The sequence below is a fragment of the Sceloporus undulatus genome, chromosome 6 (genome assembly GCF_019175285.1).
Source record: "Sceloporus undulatus isolate JIND9_A2432 ecotype Alabama chromosome 6, SceUnd_v1.1, whole genome shotgun sequence".
In the NCBI taxonomy this organism is placed as follows: Eukaryota; Metazoa; Chordata; class Lepidosauria; order Squamata; family Phrynosomatidae; genus Sceloporus; species Sceloporus undulatus.
The window spans coordinates 143,203,477-143,229,260 of record NC_056527.1 but is presented as its reverse complement, the minus strand read 5'-3'; the positions used below and the strand labels follow the sequence as shown (position 1 = coordinate 143,229,260).

The following is a 25,784-nucleotide window of genomic DNA, read 5'->3' as shown; positions in this document are numbered from 1 at the left end:
GACAAAGTGAATCCATTTCCAATTGGAAAACCAAAGATTATAGATCACATTGATTCAATAGGTCTACTCCAGTTGAGACCAACAATTGGATTCAGGCCCTCCTTTGCGTAAGAGAATAAAAACAGAGAGTCCTTGCTGCACATTTGATAACAAATTGCTAAAGAGGAGAATAAATACTTTACTAATTCTTGAACTCAGCAGTTCTTTAATTAAAGCAGGGAAGACATTCCACTTCTAGGTCAGCTCATCATAAGGGTAAGTGCGATAGCAACCTTGGGTGCCACATGTGAAGGGCATTAAAGTAATAGAGGTCAGAGCTGTTTTTGCCATGCTGCCAGTCCTACATGCCCTAAATTAGCCTGCTAATCTTGGATATGGTAGAGATAGTCCATGTTGTAGGAGTCAACTCCCAGTCCAGTTGGAATTCTGTGGGATTGGGAGACAAGTTGAAGACTACAGTAGGATAGCCTTTGGAACAACTTGGCAACATACTCATTACTTTTTCACACATTGCAAAGCAACACCCCTGACTTTGCAGGAAGGTGAAACTTAACAGGTTGCCTATGACCTGAATAGACTAGAAAGCTGGGCCAAAGCTTAAAAAATGAATTTCAATACGGGCAAATGTAAGGTACTGTACTTAGGATGGAAAAACGAAATGCATAGATATAGGATGGGGGATGCCTGGCTGAATGAGATTTATATGTGTGAATAGGATCTAGGAGTCCAAGTAGGCCACAAGTTGAACATGAGTCAATAGTGCAATGCAGCAGCTAAAAAGGCCAATGCAATTTTAGGCTGCATGAATAAAAATATAGTGTCTAGATCAAGGGAAGTAATAGTGCCGCTCTATTCTGCTCTGGTCAGGCCCCACCTGGAATATTGTGTCCAGTTCTTGGCCCCACATTTCAAAAAGGACATTGAGAAATTGGTGCATGTCCAAAGGAGGGCGACTAAAATAGTGAAAGATCTGGAAACCATGAAGCCCTATAAGGAAAGACTTGGGGAGCTGGGGATGTTTAGCCTGGCGAAGAGAAAGTTAAGAGGTGATATGATAGCCCTGTTTAAATACTTTAAGGGATGTCATATCGAGGAGGGAGCAAGCTTGTTTTCTGTTGCTCCAGAGACTAGGACACAGAGTAATGGATGCAAGCTCCAGGAAAAGAGATTCCACCTCAACATTAGGAGGAACTTCCTGACAGTAAGGGCTGTTCGACAGAGGAACACACTCCTTCCTTGGAGTGTAGAGGAGTCTCCTTCCGTGGAGGTCTTTAAACAGAGGCTGGATGGCCATTCATGGGGGATGCTTTGATCGTGATTTCCTGCATGGCAGAATGGGGTTGGACTGGATGGCTCTTGGGGTCTCTTCCAACTCTATGATTCTATGATTCTTGCCAATCAGGATGCAGCAGGCTGACATTTCCACACCTTCCTCCAGTTATCTTCCATGAACAGTCAGAAGCAGGGTCCCTGTCACAATTCCTCCTTACGCTGGAGATCACCTGAGGCAGGTGGTGGAAATGTCAGTCTACTGTATCATGATTGACAAAAGTACAGGCCCACATCCCTCACAGGGGCCACTGCCCAGTAAATCCCTACATATTCTCTACATGATTGAATATGTAGCAATTTAGAATGTGGAATAGTTATGAATGCATAACTCTTGGTTGGAATTTCATGATCAAAGTTAGTGATGCATAACCCTAGGTTAAACTTTTGTAACTGTGATAATGATCACGAATTCCAGCCAAAATTTCTTAGCAGGGCAATTCCATATATCGCTACTCAGAAGTCTCTGTGAGACGTCTACCCAGGTATGAAACTATGTTGTTATATTTTTTTAAACCCTGGATAAAGATTACCAGACAAGCAGTTGTCCATATTAATCTGGAATAGTTGTTGTTGTTTTAAAGCAGAATGAATATTATGTTGCAGCCTTCCATAAGTGAGCAATTATAGTATGATGATCTAGGATCTGCTACCTGTCTTCTCACCCTAAGCTGTTGGTATAATGGAGAATAAGATCCAGTTACCAGTGCTGAAGTCAGATTCAAACCAAATAGCTTGAGCCAGCCTTGGAAAATGCATTCATAAATATGCATCAAAGTACAAATTGTAGTATTTTGGAATCTTTTTTTTTATAAATGTAAGAACCTTGCAATTAAAAACAAACAGAGCAGAACTGAATTATGGTTAAATATATGACTGGAAATAAATTTGCACTTCTCCAGTTGAGTTCTATCTACCTCTTGTATCAAAAAGCAACAGAGTGTGATAGCTGTCTCTAATTTGGGATTCTGGCGGCTCTTGCCAACTTCTTTGCTCCTCACATGGGTGGCAAGCAAGCTGTATGCTGAGTGTAGTGTTAAAATCTGAATCCAGAAGAGGACAAGAAGGACACGAAAGCAGACAAAATATATCAGTAAGGGTGCAGCTGCAGAGAGAGGTGTATGTGAGATGAGATGAGTTTCAGCTTTAAAAAGAACATTCAGGCAACCAGAAATAGAGCTATCAGGGTGTATGTTGCACCTCATCCAGATGCAAAGGATCAAGATGGGATTTGGAAAGAAAAATCCCTGCATATTGCATGCATTTAATGTCTTTATTTTACCCTGTCTTGTGCTCCCAACTCGTTTGCATTGAGATTCAGCTCGGGACAGAATAGAAGCTTGGATGGAATTACATTAGCTGTCCCCTGAGTCTAAAGCAGTGTGTGGTAAACCTCCAAGATATTGGATGGATTGCATAGCTTTCCCCGTGTGGTGTATAATATCATTTGTCCCTTAGGCAGTTCCCCGATGTGGGCTCTTGGTTGCCAAGATTTTTTTGTCTGGCCTCCATCTTGGTGCTTTGATTAAAAAAAGCCACAGATATTTCTTCTTACTCTCTCTCTCTCTCAGTAGGATTTTTTCTCCTAGTATGAAACTTTTTAAAATCACATTATTAGTAAGTGAAAGAAAACCATTTGATCTGCCAAGAAAGACAGTTTTTTAAAAAGAAAATGGAGAACTAGGAATGATTATTGGTTGGTTTTTTTCTACTACAGAAGGAATCAGAACAACTGTATTCTGTTCTGGCCATACTCTGAGACAGAACCTTGTAGGATTCTGCTTGTGACTTTGAAGTGACAATTTACATTATAGGTGACAGACCTCTGTTTAGAGGGTTTTCAGAGAGCAAATGTCTGTTCGAAGGCATCCTCTCCTTCAGAGGTGGGCATGGCTTGAATGTGGTCCCCTGGGGCTATTTTTCCAAGGCCACTTGGGTTACTTTTTCTTTCCCAATGTCCAAAAACATCCTCTTGGGAGTGTTGGTTCTCTAAAGGCCAAACACTGCGTTCATGGTTTTTGATCCTCTTCTGTGATTTTAGGTTGAGTTTGTGAAAACATGAAAGGAACAGAAAATGACTTCCTGTCACTTCTTGGTTTTTTTAAAGACCATTTCTGTGCCTAAATGTAGTACAAGTGCTCCTGGTACCCTTAGAGGGTATTTGGGGCTTTGGGAGGCAAAATATGTTTTTTCTTTGCAAGGGTAAAGGGTAGGGCCATCCAGTGTCTCCTGTGGGGTCTAATTGAACATGAGTCAACACTGATATGCAGCAACTAAATAGGCCAATGCAATGTTAGGCTGCATCAATAGAAGTATAGTGTCTAAATCAAGGGAAGTAATAGTGCCATCTATTCTGCTTTGGTCAGGCCCCACCTGGAATATTGTGTCCAGTTCTGGGCACCACAATTCAAAAAAGATGTTGAGAAACTGGAGCGTTGTCAAAGGAGGGCAACTAAAATGGTGAAGGGTCTGGAAACCATAAAGCCCTATGAGGAACGACTTAGGGAGCTGGGGATGTTTAGCCTGGAGAAGAGAAGGTTAAGAGGTGATATGATAGCCCTGTTTAAATACTTGAAGGGATGTCATATTGAGGAGGGAGCAAGCTTGTTTTCTGCTGCTCCAGAGAATAGGACCCAGAACAATGGATGCAAGCTCCAAGAAAAGAGATTCCAGCTCAACAGGAACTTCCTGACAATAAGGGCTCTTTGACAGTGGATCACACTCCTTCCTCAGAGAATGTGGTGGTGTCTCCCTCCTCAGAGGTCTTTAAACAGAGGCTGAATGGCCATCTGTTGGGTATGCTTTGATTGAGATTTCCTGCATGGCAGAATGGGGTTGGACTGGATGGCCCTAGTAGTCTCTTACAACTCTACGATTCTATAATTCTTTAAGTCATTATTGGTGGACCTGATTCATTCACTGTATTTCTAACCTGCCTCACAACTGTAAGAACCTGAGCCAACTCACAACTTACAAGTGACACCTGCAACTAAATGTTTCAGCATGGTTGTCAGCCAGTCACCATTTACCCATGCCCTCCTCCATGCCCTCTGAGTCCCTTAATGAAGAATTGCATCACTAGTAAAGACACCAATGAATGAAACCATTAACAAACAGCAAATCCAAGGAACTTGAAACCATGTGAAAAGCAGAAAACACCAGTATCTTCACATTCTTTTTTCATAATAGGCACAAGGGGAACCAATGAATTGATGGAGGAGAACATTCCATTGGTGAGGTGCCATGATTCAGTGGATTGCAGCTTGGATTTAAGCTTTAGGTGGGATATTTCAGCCCTTCAGAATGGGTGGAGGATATGCAAGAGATAGGAAGATATTAAAAATTGGGGATGAGGGTGTGGGCTGGATTGGGACTCCAGGAAGGCCAAATTCAGTTCTGGAGTCTAAGGTATATAGGATTGACCTATATGTAGGAAGTGTGAAAAACAGTAAACTTAATAATGAATTCAGAATGATTAGTTCAGCACAGAGGGTTGCCTGGTTTTTAAAATCTCAGGCCCTAAGATTTCAAGGACAAAACCTGAGGCCAAGGATGACCCTTGGTAGTGTCTGAGGACATTCTTTGGTGAAGTTACAAGAAGTGGAACCAGATGATATCACTGAGCATGGTCAAGCATCAACAACAATCGGTCTTGAATATGTAGTTCGAGTTAAGTGAAACATAAGGAGATTACACACAGAAGAGAAGTTTTAGAAGCTGTGCTCTCTCCCTGGAGACCATAAAAGAAGGGCCAGAGCCTGAGATTCAGGGTCAAAACCTGAGATCTGAGAACCCTATCAGGGGAAGATTTTATCTTTTAAAATAAGGTCAAAATATCCTTGAATCTACATTCTAACTGTATCAGTCCTTAGAGAGTAAACTTTAAATAAACTGGGACCATAAATGCACCCTAGTTCCTTGAATAATATGGTTTTTTACCCAGTGGAAATTCTGAACATCCCCTCATTGAAAATAACAGCTTAGCAACCCCCTAAGGATGGTAAGTGGGCTGTCAAAGCAGTCTTTTTTCATTGTGTCTAAAGGAAGAGAGAGAAAGAGAGGGAGAAAGAACAAACCCAGTAAATACAGAATTCATCTTCCATGCCAGAAAACCCTTCAGCCCTCCTGGGAGATCATTTCTCAGCTCCCCCATCCCCACCCCAGCTCCAACCATTGGCCTTTCTTGGCTCCCTGCTGAACATGAATTGCAACTGCCTTGCCTAATAAATGCAATTTACCTGCTCCTTCTTCCTCTAACTCACAGGGATGACATAGCCAGACTCCTGGGGCCAATTTCCCTCCATTACTTTCACCCCAGCCCAGAGCTGCCATTGCCAGGACTATATATACAGATACCGTCCTTTTCATATTGTATTTGTCAAAAGAGAGAGAAAACAAATTGTATTCTAACCACACCTGATGCACAGCTATGTGGTACTTTGGCTTATCATAATATATCAGCACTCGCTCTCTTGTTCAGGGTAACACCAGAGTTCTAGCACACAGTGGGATTTCCAGAGCTAAATCTCAGTTTGAGCATATTAACAAGGTAACAGAGCTTAAAAAGCAAACAGCTACCTCCTCCCTCTCGACAGCTTGCTAATATATCTCTGCTCCTGCATTGTTATCAGTTCTCTGAGTGCACCTGAAATCTCACTGCCTGTGGGTTCATTAATGCAAAATAAAAATAAAAATTGAGCACCATCAATTTATAGGAAGAAAACTGACTATGGGATTGAAATCCAACCCAGTTGGAAAGATTAAGAATCCAAAATATTATTTTAAATCAATAAATAAGGGATGGAGAGGATACCAGAAATAACAGAATCATCCATCTAGTTCCTGGGCTTCAAGTCCTTAACTCTTCCAAGTCTTGGCTGGAATCCTCTATTACAGTGTATATTACTTAATTTAACATAAACTTAGCTATGTAGCAGAGGCACTAAGAAACCCTGTTAGTGAATTGTGAAGATGTGTAACAGGACATTGACAAGAGTGTCCTGATGTACATTGGTACACCCTAGTCTTTGTCCGGATGCACAATGAGACCAATGTACAATAGGACCAATGTGCATCATTCCTGATGTACATCAGTTACCATTCACATGAGTCACTTTGCTCGCTACCCTATGTAGTAATGTAACAGCAGTCCTTTTACTGGATATGGACATGATAAAACTGTCCAATTCTAATTCTCATAGATATAAATCCACAGTAGGATTCTGGACCTTGTTTTGACACCTTTGGCATTCAATCATGGAAGTAGCGAACTACGGTTGGCACATACATATATATGTGTGTGTGATGGATTTCAATCTTATCCTCCCCATTCTGGGAATAACAGCTTTTCAGTTTGATGCAAATGGAGGAAAATTTTATTCATTTCAGTTGTTTTTTAAAAAAGCATTTGTCAACTTGGTATAAAAAGAACTTTAAAAGAAATATATAGAAGCGAAAAAAACAAAGCTGACTGATTTCTTCATCCTGAACACCTTTGGATTTTGCATTTCCCATCCAAGCCCCATACTTTGAGTGTTTTGAGCTACCAACACATCTCTCTCTCTCTTGGTGGGATTTGTTACAATGGAACAGGAGAGTATCTGATGTATATAGAACACAATACAAAGTATGTTGTCAGTCAGGAGCCAGCCTAAACCATGAAGAACAGGGTGCCAAGCCTTGTAGGCAATACTAATACATACCCTCCAACATTTTTTATAACAAAACTGAGGCATGTGTGTCCAAGCAACTGCAGAGAATGGTTAAGATGGCAAAAGTTATTAATGAAGAAGAACAAATTAGGAGAGGCTGCTTCAGTTTTCTTTTGCCTGAGCTGTTTGTTCTCCTCCCTGGTGAGCTGAGTACAAACTACTTTTGCACTTTGAACTCAGTTTGCAGCAACTGAAGTAAACTGAGGAAAAAAGAGAAAAGTGGGAAGATGTGAGAGAAACTGGGACATTTTAAGAGCAGGTGAAAAGTGGGATGTCAGAGCATTAATCCAGACTGTCCATCTCAAATCCAGAAAGTCGGATGGTATGCTACAAGTCACATGCTCTCAGCCTCCGGAGAAGGCAATGGCAAACCTCCTCTGAAAATCTTGCCAAGAAACCCCCATGATATGGGTTGGTATAAGAAGGAAAGACTTGAAGGCACACAGAAAAAACAACATACTAACCATATATATCCCAGGCAGGTTAGGTCTCTAGGCTATGCTTACAGTTTGGCAGGAGATAAATCAACCACCAACTCAAATGATCAAGAGCTTTTAAGTGTCAGTAGACTTTCTCAGCCAGTGAAGGTGACACTTCAGGCATGTCCTCATCTTTGAGGGCTATTTTATCAAAGTTCCAAGTTAGGAGTATACCAGAAAGTGAAAAGGCCTTTGCTGCAACTGTGCAAGGGATAGAATGACCCATTGTTTGTAGGGCTAAATTATAAATTCTTTCACTTAGGCTCAATTCTTTCTTTTCCTCTTTTTCTACTCTTCTGTGTGCTGGGGTGGCATCACACATGATTTGGAAAAAGTGGGCATTGTGGCTGGAGGATTCTGGGAAGTGTAGCCAAAAAATTAACTTTCCAAGTCTTGTGGAGTGGATAAACCAGTCTTTTCTACTTTCATCAGAGACCAGATCAAAAGGAGAGAGAAAAGTCTATGAAGCCAAAGAAAATTCTCAGTACTAAAACTTCACTGTATGGACTCCAGCCACCCTGCTGAGCCACCCTGGAGAGCATGATGATGGGAAACATGGGCTGTGCTCTCAGATTCTGAAATCTAAGTGGTCATTACATGGTAAGAAAACCTAAATGTCTCAGTAGGGAAGAAGGATCAGAATTGCTGAACAGGGTGTTTGTCTGTGACAACACCTTACACTGCCTGATGCTTGTCAAATGGAAAATCAGCCTATAGTGCAGTTATAGCTTCTTCACAAACTCCCCAGAGAAACAAACATGGATGGATATAGGCTGATAACACCAAGCAAGAAGAGCAAGTTTGCGATGGAAAAAGATGATGTTTTTGCTTTCAGGAGCACATTCTGGTGGATATCATAGTATGGAAGTGCCGATTAGCTTCTGGGCACAATACAAGATGTTGGTTATTACCTTTAAAGCTCTACATGGTTTTGGTCTGAGTTATTTGTGGGAATGCCTCTCCCTACATAATCCGCCCCACACTCTCAGAACAACTGGGAAGAATCTATTAGAACATCAATCAACCAGATTTGTAATGACTTTCCAAAGAGCCTTCACTATGGCTGTTCCAAAATTATGGAATAGTCTTCCAGAAGAGATCTGTTTTATTGCCTCCTTGGAAGCATTTAAGAGGATCTCTTCCAGCAATCTTACTCACCTGAACTTCTGTAAGGAATACTGTTCTACTATCTGACAACTGAATAATTGTATCGTATTGTACTGTTATATGACAATGACTTAGTTTTAATGGAATTATTTTTAATGTATTTTATTCATGTGTCTTTGTATGTATTTTACTGGGTTGTAATCCTACCTCAATCCATTCGGGAGAGGCGGGAAAATATAAATAAGTTATTATTAAATCTCCCTTGATCTACGTGGCACAAAAATGCTAGTGTGAATGAGCCCTTAGCTGATCAATTGTAGTCATATACCCTAGAGTCTCCCACCTCCACCAGACACTGACTGGCTATAGGGCCTTCAAATCAGTGCTGTGCAGCTTTAGACAGCAAAGGCTAGTGAGAGTGCACTGGTATACATTTCCATTCCACTCACTGATGCAGGATCTTAACTATCATGTTGCTAAGACAGGGTTGCAGACAGATATGAGTCACTGTGTGGTGAGAGGTTCCTAGATCATCTTACATATGCAAGCCTGAATTTCTTTTAGAATAAAGCATTTCAAGGTTATGATAGATTGTTTTTTGTGGGTTTTTCAGGCTATGTGGCCATGTTCTAGAAGATTTTCTTCCTGATGTTTCACCAGCATCTGTGGCTGGCATCTTTCTCTGAAGATGCCAGCCATAGATGCTGGTGAAACATCAAGAAGAAACTCTTCTAGAACATGGCCACATAGCCCAAAAAACCCACAAAAAACTATGGATGCTGGCCATGAAAGCCTTCAACTTCACATTATGATGGATTGCAATATCTGAATTTAGGGCCGGAACAGCCCAAAGAGGTGGTGGAATGCCTCCCCTTTGAGTGCTGGATCATGGCCATGGCAACCACATGCCACAACCCCGATCTGGCTTTTTTCCAGTACAAAAAGAAGCAGCAAAACATGCCCTCTTTTTCTTCTGGAAAAGGGGTGCCCTTTCCACCACCACCATCACAGCTTTTCAGCACTCCTGCAGTGTGCAGCATCTAAACACTGTGCTACCAGAGCACTGAAAAGCTGCTGCCATGTACATGGCTTCACAGTGGCTTCCTGCCAGCTTGGAGGGATGCATTGAGCGTACGCCACAACCCCAAGCCACCAAAAAGCCAGTGCATTTTGCCGATCTGTTCCAGCTCTAACTTACAAACACAGAGGTTAAATATAAGTGGAAGCACAGCACAAACACTCAAGGAGACAGCCAACAGCCATGTCGGTTGTTTAGAAAGAAGCAGCCAGCACTCCAACATGCTGTTAGCTTACAGAACCCAAATTTGGCTGTCTGGCTCTGTATCATTTTTAGTTTCTGGCACACTTGAAAACTGTCATTACTACCCTTTGTTTCCTTATAGACATATCAATTACATAATTATTTGGGCCCTTCTTTTCCTCTTTCAGAAGATTTTACAGTGACTTCACAAAGAACATCTATTGAACAAAGCACATCTCTTTCTCCCCTCCAGATATTAAAAAAACTGCAATTCCAAGCATTCTTCACCATTGGCTGTGCTGACTTGGGAGCTGCAGTTTAGCAAAATCAAGAGGGCTTCAATTTGGCCACCTATCAGAGAACTATCTCGTCATTTTTTGTTCTTTGCAAGGTGCGGGAGGAGTCCAGCAGTAATTATTTGGGTCCTTTATTTTTCCTTTTTTGATGATGTGGACATTTGCCTTCCTGCTGGGATTTCTGTCCTCAAGGAACCCTGAAAGATTATTGACAGTGATTCTGAGATTACTTATCCCAGTTCTTTCATTACCTTTGGGTGTAGTTCATCTGACACTGGAGACTTGAATTCATTTAGAGTAGCCTGGTATTGCAGTACCTCCTCTTTAACTATTCTGTGCTACATTTTCCCTACTGCATAATCTGCTCCATTTTCCCCAGATTGAGCACTGTTCTACTTTTCAAAGACTGGGGCAAAGAAGGTGTTGAGCAGTTCTACCTATTCTCTGTTCCAAATTAGCATTTTCCCATTTTCTCCATGGAGCAGCCCTTTTGCTATGAACATAACAACAAAAAAATAGAGAGACCTTTTTATTGTTTGTAACCTCTCTAGCAAGCCTGAGCTTGTTCTCTGCTTTAGCTTTTATGACTTTCTCCCTACATGAGATGACTTTGAAGCTTATAACGCTCATTTTTTCCCTGTTATGGGAACAGGAAGGGGACATCTGGGGTCGCGCGTCACCGAGAAAAAACAGATTTTACCGGACACCAATGTATCCTCAAAATGGCCCCGTTCCATTCTCCAGCCCCAAGCCGACCCCATTCAGTGCGGGCATTAAATGTTGGGTCGGAAGTCTTGGAACATGAGGCTCTTTCATTTTCTGCTTTTCAGTGTCTCTTCTGGAAACAGAATACTAAGGTAGTTGCAAGGTAGGTTTTTTGGGGGGAGGAGAGGGCATTGCTCTTTCAAATGAGAATCTGCCCCTCAATGAAATTTCCCCACAATCCCAAAGTATCTAGCATTGCCGACTGTGAAACATTGTGTGAACATGATTGCACCTAGAACTCTTACATTTCCTGTCTCTCATTCCCTTAGTAATTTTGCCTAGACCTTTACTTTGGATTCCTATACTCTATACTAATGGTTGACGGATGTTGCTGTGATTCTTATTTGGGGACTGAAGGAAAATTTCACTTGAGGGGGCAAAATTGCATTTGGCGGGCATAATGCCAGCTGCCCTCCAGTAGCTACATCTCTTGGTAATGCATCTTTCCTCTGGTAATGGACTTTAACTGACACAGTACAGTAAAGCTTGTGCTTAACTTTAAAATTTAAATGCATGAATTGCTGCAAGATGGCTCTGATGGCCTGAAATATATTACAATGGGATACATAGGGTGGAGAAAGCCTCTCAGGTATGCTGAGGTCAGCCTTCTTTATGGCTTCCAAGGTCAAGGAAAGCCTCTTCAACTGAGCCTTGAAGATACCAGACAGCCAATAAAGCAGATGTTAGGATGCAAGATCCCTATTATAAGTTAGCATTGTTGCCAAACCAGCAAAATCCCTATCAAGTCACAAAAAGTGAGGTCAACAGTCAAATTAGCCTGGGAAAAACACACATAAACCTTGCTGGATCAGCCGGTTTCTTTGAACATTGTGAGGTTTCACCTTGTTCTAATGTTGAGCCCAGGGGGCTTATACTTTTGAAGAGTTAGTTATCTTAGAAGCAAAGCAGAGAGGACGTTTTGCTGTTGGGTGAAACACTGTACTGCCACCAAGGACCATCCCATGTCAAACATATTTCAGTAGCATAGATGAGACTGTAAATTTTGTATTGATGCAACAGATCATTGTGCAGTACAGATTGAAAATCTGGGCATAAATCGAAAGATGGCGCATCCTTTAGTAGTAGCAGCACAATCCTTGCTTGTGCCACTGAATCAAAAACGCAGTCTGCAATTCAGCTAGACATGTCATGGGATATCAGCATTTCCCACAAACAGCCTTTCCTCAACCTGCCATTCTTTCTATCCTCTTTCAAATGCAAATTCCTTAATGCTGAATTTTCCACAAGCAAAGTTGGTGGCAAATCTGGGATTCTGACAGGGGTTGGGGAGGGGGGAGAGAGAACCTGAAGAATTTGGCAAGTACTAAAAGAGTTCTGAATAAAAACAGCAAAAGTCCAGTGTGCATCTAAAGTCAAACTAGGCCTGTTACAGACAGGCCAAAATAAAGCTGCTTCGAGTCACTTTGGAGTATGGTATTTCAATGATGCATGCGTCCTAAGAGTCCAAAAGCTTCACCAAAGCCACGCTCCAGTCCTAAGGACTTGAGTGCAGCTTTGGTGTGACTTTTGGACTCTTAGGACTCATGCATCATTGAAATACCATACCTCCAAAGTGACTCGAAGCAGCTTTATTTGGCTGTTTGTAACAGGCCTAGATATATACTCAATGTATGTGTGGCGGAGGAAGAGGATGTCTTGCTCTACTACCTCTATTTAGCAAGTGAGAGATAGGTAGAAGCCAGATCTGGGGTACAGTGAAAACCAAGCTGACATCCTTTTAGGCAGTTAAAATATGACAAGCTAGCCTTATACCATTTCAACTTGTTTGTATGTTTAGTTTTTTGTAGGTTTTTCAGGCAACGTGGCCATGTTCAAGAAGAGTTTCTTTCTGACATTTCGCCAGCATCTGTGGCTTTGGCATCTTCAGAAAATGCTGGCATAGAAGAGAGTGATATATATATAGTGTGACCCTGGGTAGGGAGGAGTGATTTCCATGTTAATCTGTATATTGTTCTGTTGTTGATGGCAAGGTTTCAGGGTGGGAAGATATGCAAAGAGGATCAGTGTCTGTTTATTCATTCATTGTCTTCAGGGAAACCCCCAGACCCTGGGTGTTTTTATTATTATTATTTCCATTTTGCTGGGTCTTGATTTTAGTGTTTTTCAAGACTGGTAGTCAAACTTTGCTAACTTTAAGGGTTTCTTCTTTCCTGTTGAAGTTGTCTTGGTATTTGTGGATTTCAATGGCTTCCTTGTGTATTCTGACCTGACAGCTGTTGGCATGGTCCAGAATTTCAGTGTTTTTCAAATAGCATTTCATGTCCAGGGTCAGCTACTGCTGATTTTTCTGGCTAGCAATACACACACATACACACACACACACACACACACACACACCACTCTCTTCTATGCCAGCATTCTCTGAAGATACCAGCCTTTGACTTCACATTTTTTTAATGATCTTAGCACCATTGCCATGATTCTAAATGCATTCAAAACCTATCTTATGAACAAGGCAACTCGATCAAGGGATAGAGTTTTGTCATACAATGCACCCGCGCCATACGCGGATACCCTATACATTGCTTCAAGATTACGAAGAAGCCATGTGGCAAGAAAAACAATGGTGCGCATGCCTGCGCCACCGCGCCACCACATCGCCATGTGCCCATGCCCCATTGTTTCCAATGGGAAGCGAGCATACATGGATTTCCCCTTATGTGGGGGGGGGGGGATCCAGAATGCAACGGAGACCAATGATTGCCTATTCCTGAACCTCCAGGTTGAAGGATGTACATCCTTCTTTCCTCATGGATCGAAGAGACAATGCTTCTTGTAGCTGACACTGCTCTCTTTCTTTCTCTCTCTTTCTCAGTAGTCTTCCTCAGTGATGCAGCTAAGCAAATTTAGACCCTGGCTCATCTTTATTACATGTTTGTATTACATAAATAATATTTCTCTTCATCCTACCATTCTACACTTAATGTCTAGTTACTAGTTATCTTAAAGCAAAATAAGAAACCTGATTTTTTTTTAAAAAAAGGTAAATACATATACATTTTACTTTTTAAATTTACTTAAATCCTAAGATCATCACAGCTAGAGGAATAAAAAAAAATGGAGTCTGCATCTGCTTCCAGGATGCTGAACATTTTAAGCCCCATTTTGTTGTTAAATAGGAGAACTGAGAAATCTGAATAAGATAATAACATGCCTCTTATCCAGCCCACTCCCACTCCCACATGCCCACTAAGTCTTCAATTTTTATTTTCTTTGTGGGGATTGGCAGCTGGTGACTTCTGTTTCTGTTTCACTGTTTCAAGAAAGCACTGAATTATTCTGAGTTTTAATCGAGACATTAAAGCCTCTGCCTATATCTTCCAAATAGGTTTGGCATCCTGAAATCTTGCATCCTCTAAAATTCAGATTAAAACCCAGAGCAGATTTTATTTCAAGGACTGATGCCAGGATTATTTGTAGCTGCCATCTTTAACAGCCATTTTCTTGGTGGTCATTTGTGGGACCACTAGGCTATAAGTCCCTGGACTTCAGTTGCCTTATTCATTTATGTGTTTATTTATTGGATTTCTATCCTGTCTTTCTTCCAAAATGGGAGTCACAGATCCTAGAGCAGGAAAACACATAAAGTTTCACCAGGCAAATCTACACCATGTTTCCTCCCTCCCCCTATTAACATTTTAGCTTCTTCATCTCTCCCCTGCACAACATGGCCATTTACTGGGTACTGGAAAGCAGAAGCATATGGGTATGTTGGCACAGCCATCTTCTAGAAAATTCCCAAGGATCCTTCAGATGTTGTAGAGGATGAAGCCAGTGCATTCTGGTGAAATAAGGGCCAGGCTCTAGTACCTTTAACAGTTGTATGGAAAGGGGGACTTCAGCTGGCGTCTTTTCTTCCATTTCTCAGTCAGGGCATAACCTAATGGTTAATGTTTAAAATGTCATATCCAGGTATATTTTTCACATTTTAGATCAGGAGAATAAATGGACTGGTGCACTGGCAGCACCCTGAGGCAGTACATCTGTCGCCCAAAAACGGAGCCTTCTCTTCTATAATATTAAGTGAAATCATAGAGTCTGAGGATGTTAGAGTTGGAAGAGACTGCAAAGGCTGTCTAGTCTAACCCCCTATTATTTACAATTTAAAGCACTCCTGAAAGATGCCCATTCAAACTCTGCTTAAAGACCACCAAAGATGGAGAGTGCATCATATTCTGAAGCCATCTATTCTACAGTTGAACTACTCTGACAATAAAATGTTTAGATGGAATCATTTTTCTTTAAACTGTAATCTATTGGTTCATGTTCCAGTCTCTGGAGCAGAAAACAAGCTGGTTCCATCTTTTGTTATTTAAAGATAGCTATAAGTCTTTTCAGTCTTCTCTTCTCCAAGTTAAACATACCCAGATAGATCTCTAACTCATTTTTCATAAAGCTTGGTTTCTGGACCTTTGATCATCTTCTCTGACAAATGTAAAACTTCGCCGTGTTACAGGGGTCAATGTTACTGCAACTGAGTTTTTATCATAATACTTCATTGGCATACATTGCTTCCAAACTTCAGACCAAGCAAAAGTATAAGCTGCAATTTAGAAGTTCCTGCTCAGACAAAAGGCCACAAAGATTTCAAGGGATGATATAAGAATTCCAGTGCAAATGGAAGGACCAGAAGGGAGGAGGCTGTCCATGCCAATTCTATGACAACAGTAGGTATCCAATTTTTTCCTCTTCTCTAAATCCTGCATGAGCATCTTGGTGGGGGGAAGGAATGAAAACATTCCTATGCTGGAATAAAGCTCCATTGAGCCATCATTCTGACACCAGACACGCTCCCTGCCACTGATACCATCTTGCGCTCTAGCCCTGGCTGAAGCTGCATTGCGAACCTCTCCTGCATGTAAACACTTATTATTATCGCTTCTGCTGAGCAGCCCCTAATGTCTGTCACTCTAATTCCTTCCCACACTACTGCCTTCATTCCTGCCAGGCGTTGACTCTTTATTCTGGCAGGATGGCTTTACTTTAGTCACGTCTTCCTGTTGCGTTGGCATCAATGAGGCACAGTTATGGTCCATAATTTAGCCAGTCCTTTGCATCTACAAGATGTGGGCTCCTATCCAAGGTGGGCAGGGGCTACTGTAGAGCACTTGGTAGGGTTGACATGTCTTTCTGGGTTGTCTTTCTTGCTTTTTGTTCCTGGCTCTGCTCCTGTACCTTTAATCAGAGCCTGACACACAGACATTTTCTAGCGAGTGATGCTTTTCTTGGCATACAAATTTTAGATTTCAGCAGGGAGAAGACATGCATCTCTCAGCAAGGTTTATAAATGCCTCCCCTTGGGATTAAATTGCAAACATGTTTTAAGAACGTTGCTGTGATTCTCTCCCCCCCCACCACCACCACCATAGTAACAATCTTAGCACTAACAACACAGATCTATCCATTTGCTCATCCATTCATCCTCTTCTTCCTCTTTTACAAAAGAAATCTGTGCTTTTATCACACGTATCTAAAAACAGCCCCTTTTAAATGTTTAAACAATAGGCACAAATTGGAGAAGAAAACTGGTTGGGAGTACCAATGTCTCTAAAGGAAAAGGAGATAACATATGAGAATTTGTAGACTATTTCCACCTTTCCTCAGAGCTTGGCAGGCTGCACCCCCAAACCTCAGGGGGACATTGCTATTTGCCTCTTTTTTGGGGGGGCGGGGGGTAAGAACAGAGATTTGGAGGTAGCATGGATAGATTAGGGGTCATGTTTTACCAAACCCAGTTCTATGGCATATGTCATGGTCACACAACACTACAAATTAGAGAGCCATGGGAATCCTGGCTTGTCAGTGATTCCTGCTTTACAAACCCTGGTTGTTCATCCAATCTGCCAAAGTTAGAGGGTTTAAACCAGCCTAATTTTAAGCTATACATTGATGCAGCTGAAGATTTCATAGAATCATAGGGCCTGAACAGACAGGCCAAAATAAAGTCTTGGGTAACTTTGGAGGTATGCTGTTTAAATGATGCATGCGTCCTAAGAGGCTGGAAAGTGTGCTAAAGCTACACCCCAGTCCTAAGGACTGGAGCATAGCTTTGGCACAGCTTCTGGCCTCTTAAAATGTGTGTGTCATTTAAACAGAATACCTCCAAAGTGGCCCAAAGAAGCTTTGTTTTGGCCTGTCTGTCTGGGTCCATAGAATCATAGTTGGAAGAGATTACAAGGGCCATCCAGACCAACCCCATTCTGCCATGCAGGAACTCTCAGTCAAAGCATCCCTGACAGATGGCCACCCAGCCTCTGTTTAAAGACCTCCAAGGAGGGAGACTCCACTACACTCCAAGGAAGGAGTGTGTTCCACTGTCGAACAGCCCTTACTCTCAGGAAGTTCCTCTGAAGGTTGAGATGGAATCTCCTTATTTAGGTGGAATCACCTTGTTTAGGTATAAGCTTTTGTACTTGGCAACAGCAGTGCAAACACAAAGAGAACTGTATCTTTTGAGTTATTATCCTGGAAACTCTACCTTACATTCCTGCACTCTTCTTGTCAGCCTCTGGGAGAAGGCTTCCTATCCCCCTTTTGACACACACTGATTTCGTGCAGCTGAGGATGCAGTACAACAACCCCATTGGACTTCCAAGCATAAATGTACATCTCTCCTCGGACTTTATCAGTCAGTGCCCCCCCCCCTTTCAGCCTCACTGCTCCAAGCCCAGTTGCTTCCTTATCTGATCTGCAACTGTTTCCCCAAGAAAATTAAACTGGCTTAGCCTGTTAACCTAGCATTCTTGGCAGGGCAGACGACTGTCTGCAAGAACTTCTTTCAGCAGCCTGCTGGACAAGGGAGATCCAAATCTGGGTGACTTGACTGTTTTAGATGTGATTCTGCTGCCCCCTGCTGGTGGAATGTCACACAGGTTGATATTCTAAGGCTAAAGGAAGGAAAGTCAAGAAAGAAAGTACAAGAAGCAGGGTTACAGCTGAACATTAAGAAATCAAAAATAACAAGCACAGATAATTTGTATACAACCAGTGTGCCATATCCATAGATTCCTTATTCATGGAGTCAACCATCCACAACTTGAAAAATATTTTTAAAAATATGTTGTTGTTGTTGTTGTTGTTAACTGCCTTGGTGTTGATCTCGATTCATGGCAACATAATATATATAATATGATCCAAAAAAGCAAACCTTGATTTTGCCATATTGTACAAGGGATGTCATTTTACTACCCTATTGTATTGAATTAAAGATTTTCTATACCTGGGCTTGAGAGCCAGCATGGTTTGAGTGTTGGACTATGACTCTGGAAACCAGAGTCCCACTCTCTGCTCAGTGATAGAAACCCAATGGTTGATCTTGAGCAAGTCGATCAGCCTCAGAGGATGGCAATGACAAACCTCCTCTGTAAAAACTTACCAAGGAAACCTAGTGAAAGATTCGCCTTAGGGTCACCATGGGCCCAAACAGACAGGCCAAAATAAAGCTGTTTTGGGTCACTTTGGAGGTATGCTGTTTAAATGATGTATGCATCCCAAGAGGCCAGATGCCATGCCAAAGCCATGCTCCAGGCCTAAGGACTAGAGCACAGCTTTGGCTCAGCTTCTGGCCTCTTAAGAGGTGTGTATCATTTAAACAGCATATCTCCAAAATGACCCAAAGCAGCTTTATTTTGGCCTGTCTGTTCAGGCCCCATATGTAAAAAATTACTTGAAGTCACATAACAACAGCAACAATACCTGGATGCATTCATAAAGTGCTACAAGATCTCTCTATGTATTGATGCTACAGACTAACACAGCTATATATTTGAATACTTGGACTCAGTCATTAACTGGAAAGAAGGCTGTAATGAAGAAATCAGACAAAAAGACTAGGATTGGGAAGAACTACTATGAAGGAACTCGGCATGATCCTGACATGTAAAGATCTATATTAAAATTCTAAATTAAGTTTGTCCATGCCATAGTATTTCTATTTCAAAAAGACAAACAAATGGGTTCAAGAGCAAATCAAGCCTGAATTCTCCCTAAAAACCAAAATGATTAAACTGAGACTGTCATGCTTTGGACATAATCACAAGAAGACCATGACTCAATAGAAAAGATAATATTGCTTGGTAAAGTGGAAGGTAGTGGGAAAAGAGGAAGACCACATTACAGGTGGATAGACTCAGTCAAGGAAGCACAGGACCTCATCAGGGGTATTGACAACAAAGTCAAGATGGAACAATTATGAAGTTATTTTATTGTTGTTATTGGAAAAAATCATTCAGTGCAATGGGATGTATACATCTTTAATGCATTACTTTTCTATAGGCTTTTACGATGATGTTTTCATTGAACATTGTATGTCGGAAGTGGGGGCAAGAGTGCAGAAAATTATATGGAAGATGGTCAATAAGTACATTACCTAACCAGCTACCTTTCTTCTAATGTTTCCACTCTATAAGCTTTTAAAACTGCCATTTGTGCTGCTTTGTTATTCTGTCCACGAGTAGCTTTTGAGGACAGAGTAAGCTTTGAATTGGTTTTTTTCTCTTTTTACCTTTTCTTTTAAATGGCATTCTCTCCTCAATGTACTTGAAAGGTGTGGTAGAAATCTTATAAATATATAAGTAGATAAATAACCTCCCCACCCCAGACCTTCAGAAGAGGTACAAGTGCATTAATCCTAGCATTACCAAAATGCCTCTTGTATTCTGCAAGTGTTCAGCTTGTCTTCCCACTCAGCTAGTCATTAATAGACTTTTACACACTGATGCTTTCTACATTAGGACAGTACCATTTGTTTCTGTGCCCCCTACCCATATGTGCCCTTGGGAAAAAGGTGGTAAGTTCCCAAACTAGGGCCACTTTGGCAGTCATCTGAGTTGGTATGCAATCCTTGGTGTATACCTGAAAGTACACTTCTTGTAAGTCCAGCTTTTTTTTTTAAAAAAAAGTTCCTTTTACTAGATACTCTACCATATGCTTCCTTAAGGACAAGGAGTACTTGTCTGAGGTGCATATCACATTCAACCCTCAATAGTCTGTGCATAGCCTCAACAATCCATCCTCCTTGAGCTGGAATAATACTAGGACAGCCATTGAAGAAGTGACTGGCCTTGTGAAACCCAACACCATTTCCCCCTATGAACTCCCTTAAAGTCAGTTCTTTGGGAGTCATGGAATATAACTTAGTTTTAGGTAGTACAGACATCCAGGATTAGTCCAACATCACAGTCTGACTTATGATGTGGGGGGAGTCAGACTTCTCCTCGAACATTTCCCTCAGTCTGCATACTTACTGGGCACTTCTGGTAGCAGTGGCCTCTTATCCAAGGCTGGTACTGAGATCCCCACTGCTTCATGATCGGTGGAGGTATTTAGCTTTGGGGGTTCAGCTACCATGACCACCGTGATTTGATCTGAGTCAGGGCTGGGCTCTGGTCCTCCTGTCAGGATTTTCCAGCTGCAGGCACTTAGTGAGTCCAGCACTGTCAATCTGTAATGCCTTATCTCTATCTAGTTCAATGAACTTACTTCATTGACTTCACTTCATTAGGAGTAGCTAATATCCCAGAGGACAGGATCAAAATTCAAAATGACCTGAATAGACTAGAAAGATGGGCTAAAGCTAACAAAATGAAATTCAATATGGAGGGTTCTGGAGCGCGCAGTTGCCGTGCGCTCTGGAACCCTAGTTTTGGTGCTGGCACACCGCTTTTGGCCGGTGTGTCTCAGGCCTATGAAAACTTAACAGTAACAGTCCTAGTTTTAATGAATATTTGGTAGAGCCCTGGGGCAGAGTTCTCTCTCTCTTATATATACACATACACTTTGGCCTTTTGCCCAAGGTTCCTGCAATATCATTAAGATCTCTAGGGCAACTCTCCAGTACTTAGTTGGAAGAATTCTGGAAGATGCAGAGGCAATATATTATATAAATTATACATTTTATTATTTCATTGTATTCAATTCAGGAGGTGTTCTTTTCAGATCATTTCTATCACATTTCCATGAATCTATGATTATTGAAAAGGATGAAAGTTTGAAAACACCATACTAATCTTGAGAGCCATCTCCCCATTTCCCAGACCCAAAAGACTTTGGAGATGGGAAAGTGATGTGATGTAAGATTCAGTGCCAGAGCCTTGGTTGAGCATTTTCCCCCTAATGATGGGTTTTAAGACTATCAGCACCAGAATGCAAAGTAGGAAAATGATGCTATCTGTTTCTTGGAACAACTGATGATGAAAGTTAAGGAAGAGACTACAAAAGCAGTGTTACAATTAAACATTAAGAAGACGAAAATAAGGATCATAGATTATTTACGTATGTGGTTAACAAAGACATTGAAATGGTTAAAGATTTCCTATTCATTGTTTCATTCATTAATCAAATGGAGACCATAGTCAAGCAATTGCTAGGTTACTGAGATGGCACCCTCAAATGAATATATAACAGGGGAATGTTAATAGCACAAAATAATAGAAGCAAGTGGACTCTCTGGGTAACTTCCAAGAGTTTGGATCTCACCTTTGTATATCAGCTCCAAAAAACTAGAACTCCAGACTGCTAAGTACAATTCAATTTTATTATTTGAACAACAAGAAGGATGCCAACATCCACACAAAGTACTTACACACAGACACACAGACACACACACACACACAAACTAAGATAAATAAAAGATAGCACATTAAAGGATTGCAATAGGCCATGCTTACCAGTTCCGGAAGTCAGGCTCCAGTCTGGAAGAAATCTGGGAGCTGAATGTGACTCAGTCTGCTTGCTATGTAGAACATACAGCAGTACTACAGGACTAAATTTGAATCTGACAGACTTTCTGTCTTATTGGAAACTGGACCAAATTGCTATTGCTCAGACACATGTATTTATACCCAGAGTCCAAAGGGCAGTATTTCTGGAGTTGATAGGCTTAAGCAACTTTCCCAGGGGAGAAGAATGGGGTGTGATATGCCATAACGTGAACGTTCATAATGTTCATAATGTGTTCAACAATCAGGGTGAAGAATGAAACTCTTCCTGTTCTCAGACAAAAAGAATGAAATTCTTTTTGTTCTCAGACAAAATGTTTAATTCTCAGAGGGAAATGCCCTTCATTTGCCATATACAAACAATCTGCTAGTCCAGCTCACTACCACTCTTCCCATAGTCAAGGGACCATGCTGATCTGATCTTGAAAGATCCCATAGTGGCTAAGTGCCTTGGCTTCCCCCATGCCATCCTGATCAATGTGGCATAGCTATTTTCTGTGTTGGGGAGCCCCTTTTTGGGCTATTTACCTAAAACATCCCTCTTTGATATATAATGAATATCAAAGGTCACAGTGGGATGACCGAGAGCTGGATCTTGGAGTAATGCTGTTTGTGGCATGCACCACAGACACACTTCTGGTACAGGACAATTCTCGCAGAAGTGCTGGCAGGAGAAAAATTGCCTTTGAAAGATAAAAGCTATAGCAATTTCTTCCCCACCTCCACTAAAGCTGGGTGTGTTTATCATTCACTCAACTGACCCCCATTTTTCAGATGCAGATGGAAAGGGGTAGGTGGCATTTTGGCATCCTGGAGAATTTGGCTCCAGTCTTGCCAGTTAAGACTAAAGATGGCCCTCTTGGACTTGAACTGGGAAATCAGTCATGTACAGAAAGGGGCACTGACTTTGGAACTGCTCCAAGGCTAATGCATTCTTCGACGAAGTTGGTGTTCATTTTACAATTAATTTGATGGAGGCACCAGTTCCTGTCTCATCCTGGAAGCTAAATAGGATTGGCTAGCACTTGGATGGGAAACTGTCGACAAATACCAGGTGCTGTAGGTCATATTTCAGAGACAGGAACTGGCAAAGCCACCTCTGAGTATTCCTTGCCTAAACAAACTTTATAAAATTCATGGGGTCACCGTAAGTCAACAGGGTAAATTGAAAGCACATACATACATATTGCATGGTAGAAGCTGTTGGGTGGTCGCTGCCAGTCTCTTTTATACAGCAGTCAGAGCTGAATGCAATCAGAATGGTTACTATTCTTAACAGTTTGCTATCTATGGCATCTAAATCATTCTGCCGCACATGATTACTACTACAGAGTTTCTCTCTGTGAAGCTGATACAGCAAGGGAGACAGGCCATCTGGCCTCAACCTGTACTCCCTGACAATGGTTAGAAGACAGGAAGAACCATAAAATCTCCCACAGGCATCATATCAGTTGCACCTTGAGCTTGAAAACTTTGAAGTTTCAGCCCAGATCAGTGCTGTGAAGATGACTTTGGCACGCATGGTTACAGTTACCTCCTGTAGACGTCTGTTTCAAACCATTTAAATAAGTTGCATGTATATTCCACTAGATGGCAGCTAAGCACTTCCATACAATATACTTCTTTGCTCCAACAAGTGTAAATTTCCACATTTTTATTGCAAATCTTCATTTTCTGCCAGGTAGCCAGCCCTTCTAGGTCTGTAGATGCTATGACAATGTCATCATTGAGACTTCACGGGTCTCACAAGATTTTGTGGCTTGCTTTCCCTCAGGCAGTTAAAGCTTCCCGAGGGATGCTATATGAACGAGTGTTTCAATGCAATCCCACTAAATGTGTATATCTAAACTCAGGGCCATGGCTTCCTTGATTGTGTCTTTCCCACTTTCCCAAGCTTTATTGACTTTTTTAAATGAGTCATGTTGTCTCATGCCAAAGTACAGTAACTTCAATTTAGTCATTCTAGCTTCTAGGGAGAGTTCAGGCTTGGTTTTCTCTCAAACCCAAATTATTTGTATGCAATATCCATAGAACTCTCCTTAGAAATTGGAAAGAAGATGGCATAGACAATCTTGGTATTTGTATATCTTTATACTTGAGAATCCTATCTACTTTTTCCATAGCTGCCCTTCCAAGTCCTAGTCTTCTTTTGATTGCTTGACTATGTTTTCTATTTTGATTAATGGTTGATCCAAGGTGTAGATAGACTTTGACTATTTTGATGTCTTCATTATCCACTTTAAAACTTCATAAAGCATGTGTAGCCAATGGGTTTTATTGTTGTTTCTTGTTTTCTTGATGTTCAGCTGTAACCCTGGTTTCTCACTTTCTTCCTTGGCTTTGCTCAGCAAAAGTGTTACAATTCTCAAGGGAAAGAATGAGGAGGAGGAGGAGCAGTGGGAGTAGAAATGTTCTATATTAATATATTTGAATGCACAGGAATTCAAGCCCAGAAACTGAAATACTAAGAACTCATATCTCCAGGCCTGGATACACAAGTCATTTTTCCCAGTTCTCCTAGTATGGTTTTCAATTTTTTTTTACATTGCACCGTTTTCCTAATAGTGGGACTCAAGGTGTCTTTTGACAATGCAGACTAAAAACATGCAAGAACATCAGTTTGTGGGTGTGGGTGTGTTTACACACATGCACAAACACATATGTGTGTGTGTGTTGTGTGCCTTCAAGTCATTTCCAATTTATGACGATCCAAAGGTGACCCTATCAGGGGATTTTCTTAGCAAGCTTTGTTCAGAAGAGGCTTGCCATTGCCTTCCACTGAGGCTGAGAGACTGTGACTTGCCCAAGGTGACCCAGTGGGCTTCATTGCCATGCGAGACTCAAACCCTGGTCTCCAGAGTTGTAGTTTAACACTCAAAACACTATGCCATTGGCTCTATATACACACAGTTTTTATAATTAAAATTACACACACACACACACACACACACATTTAAAAAAACAATCTATAGAATTAAAACCATTTAAACTTCATTAAAAGACAGGCTACAATGAATCAGCAAAGCAGCACCATAAAAAGCCCATCATAGTCAATTCCTAAAAGATGGGAACAAAATTCAAAATGACCTTAAAATTGATTAGAAAGCTAGGCCAAAGATAAAAAAAAATGAATTTCAACACAGACAAATGTAAAGTACTGCACTTAGGGCAAAAAAATAAAATGCATAGATACAGAATCGTGGACACCTGGCTTAAGGAGATTACATGTGAAAGGGATCTAGGAATCCAAGTAGACCACAAGTTGAACAGGAGTCAACAGTGTGATGCAGCATCTGAAAGGGCCAATGCAATATTAGGCAGCATCACATGTAGTGAGATAGTATCTAGATCAAGTTAGCAATAATGCCACTCTATTCTGCTTTGGTCAGACCCCACCTGGAATATTGTCTCCAGTTCTGGGCACCACAATTCAAAAAGGACATTATGAAACTGGAGCTTGTCCAAAGGAGGGTGACTAAAATGGTGAAGGGCCTGGAAACCATGAAGCCCTATGAGGAAAGACTTAGGGAGTTGGGGATATTTAGCCTGGAGAAGAAAAGGAAAAGAGGTGATATGACAGCCCTGTTTAAATATTTGAAGGGATGTCATATTGAGGAGAGAGCAAGCTTGTTTTCTGCTGCTCCAGAGAATAGGACCTGGAACAATGGATGCAAGCTCCAGGAAAAGAGATCCCACCTCAACATTAGGAGGAACTTCCTGACAGTAAGGGCTGTTCGACAGTGGAACATACTCCTTCCTCCGAGTGTAGTTGAGTCTCCTTCCTTAGAGGTCTGTATACAGAGGCTGGATGGCCATCTGTTGGGGATGCTTTGACTGAGAGTTCCTGCATGGCAGAATGGGGTTGGACTGGATGGCCCTTTTCGTCTCTTCCAACTCTATGATTCTATGGCGGGGTACAGACCGCCGCTTTGCTGCGGTCTGCCACCGCCGCCAGTAGGTCCGCGGGGGAGCCGGAGCCTTCAGACGGCCCGACTCCCGCGCGGACCGAAAAAAGAAGCTCCAAAATGGAGCTTCTTTTCAAGTCGCGTTTGCGACGTAGCGAGGCGCCAGGGGCGCGCTCGCTACGTCACAAGCGG

The 25,784-nt window shown here is 41.6% G+C and overlaps 1 protein-coding gene and 1 long non-coding RNA gene across 2 annotated transcripts in view; one reads left to right on the top strand and one right to left on the bottom strand.

The window, feature by feature from the left end:
• LOC121934639 overlaps positions 1-21,784 on the bottom strand; it is a 67,330-nt gene extending 45,546 nt beyond the window's left edge. Inside the window, exon 1 of the long non-coding RNA XR_006104651.1 lies at positions 21,637-21,784. This is a non-coding gene — a long non-coding RNA (uncharacterized LOC121934639). The remainder of the gene's footprint in view (positions 1-21,636) is intronic.
• FLI1 (Fli-1 proto-oncogene, ETS transcription factor) overlaps positions 1-25,784 on the top strand; it is a 782,157-nt gene that overhangs the window by 134,401 nt on the left and 621,972 nt on the right. The window lies entirely within an intron of this gene.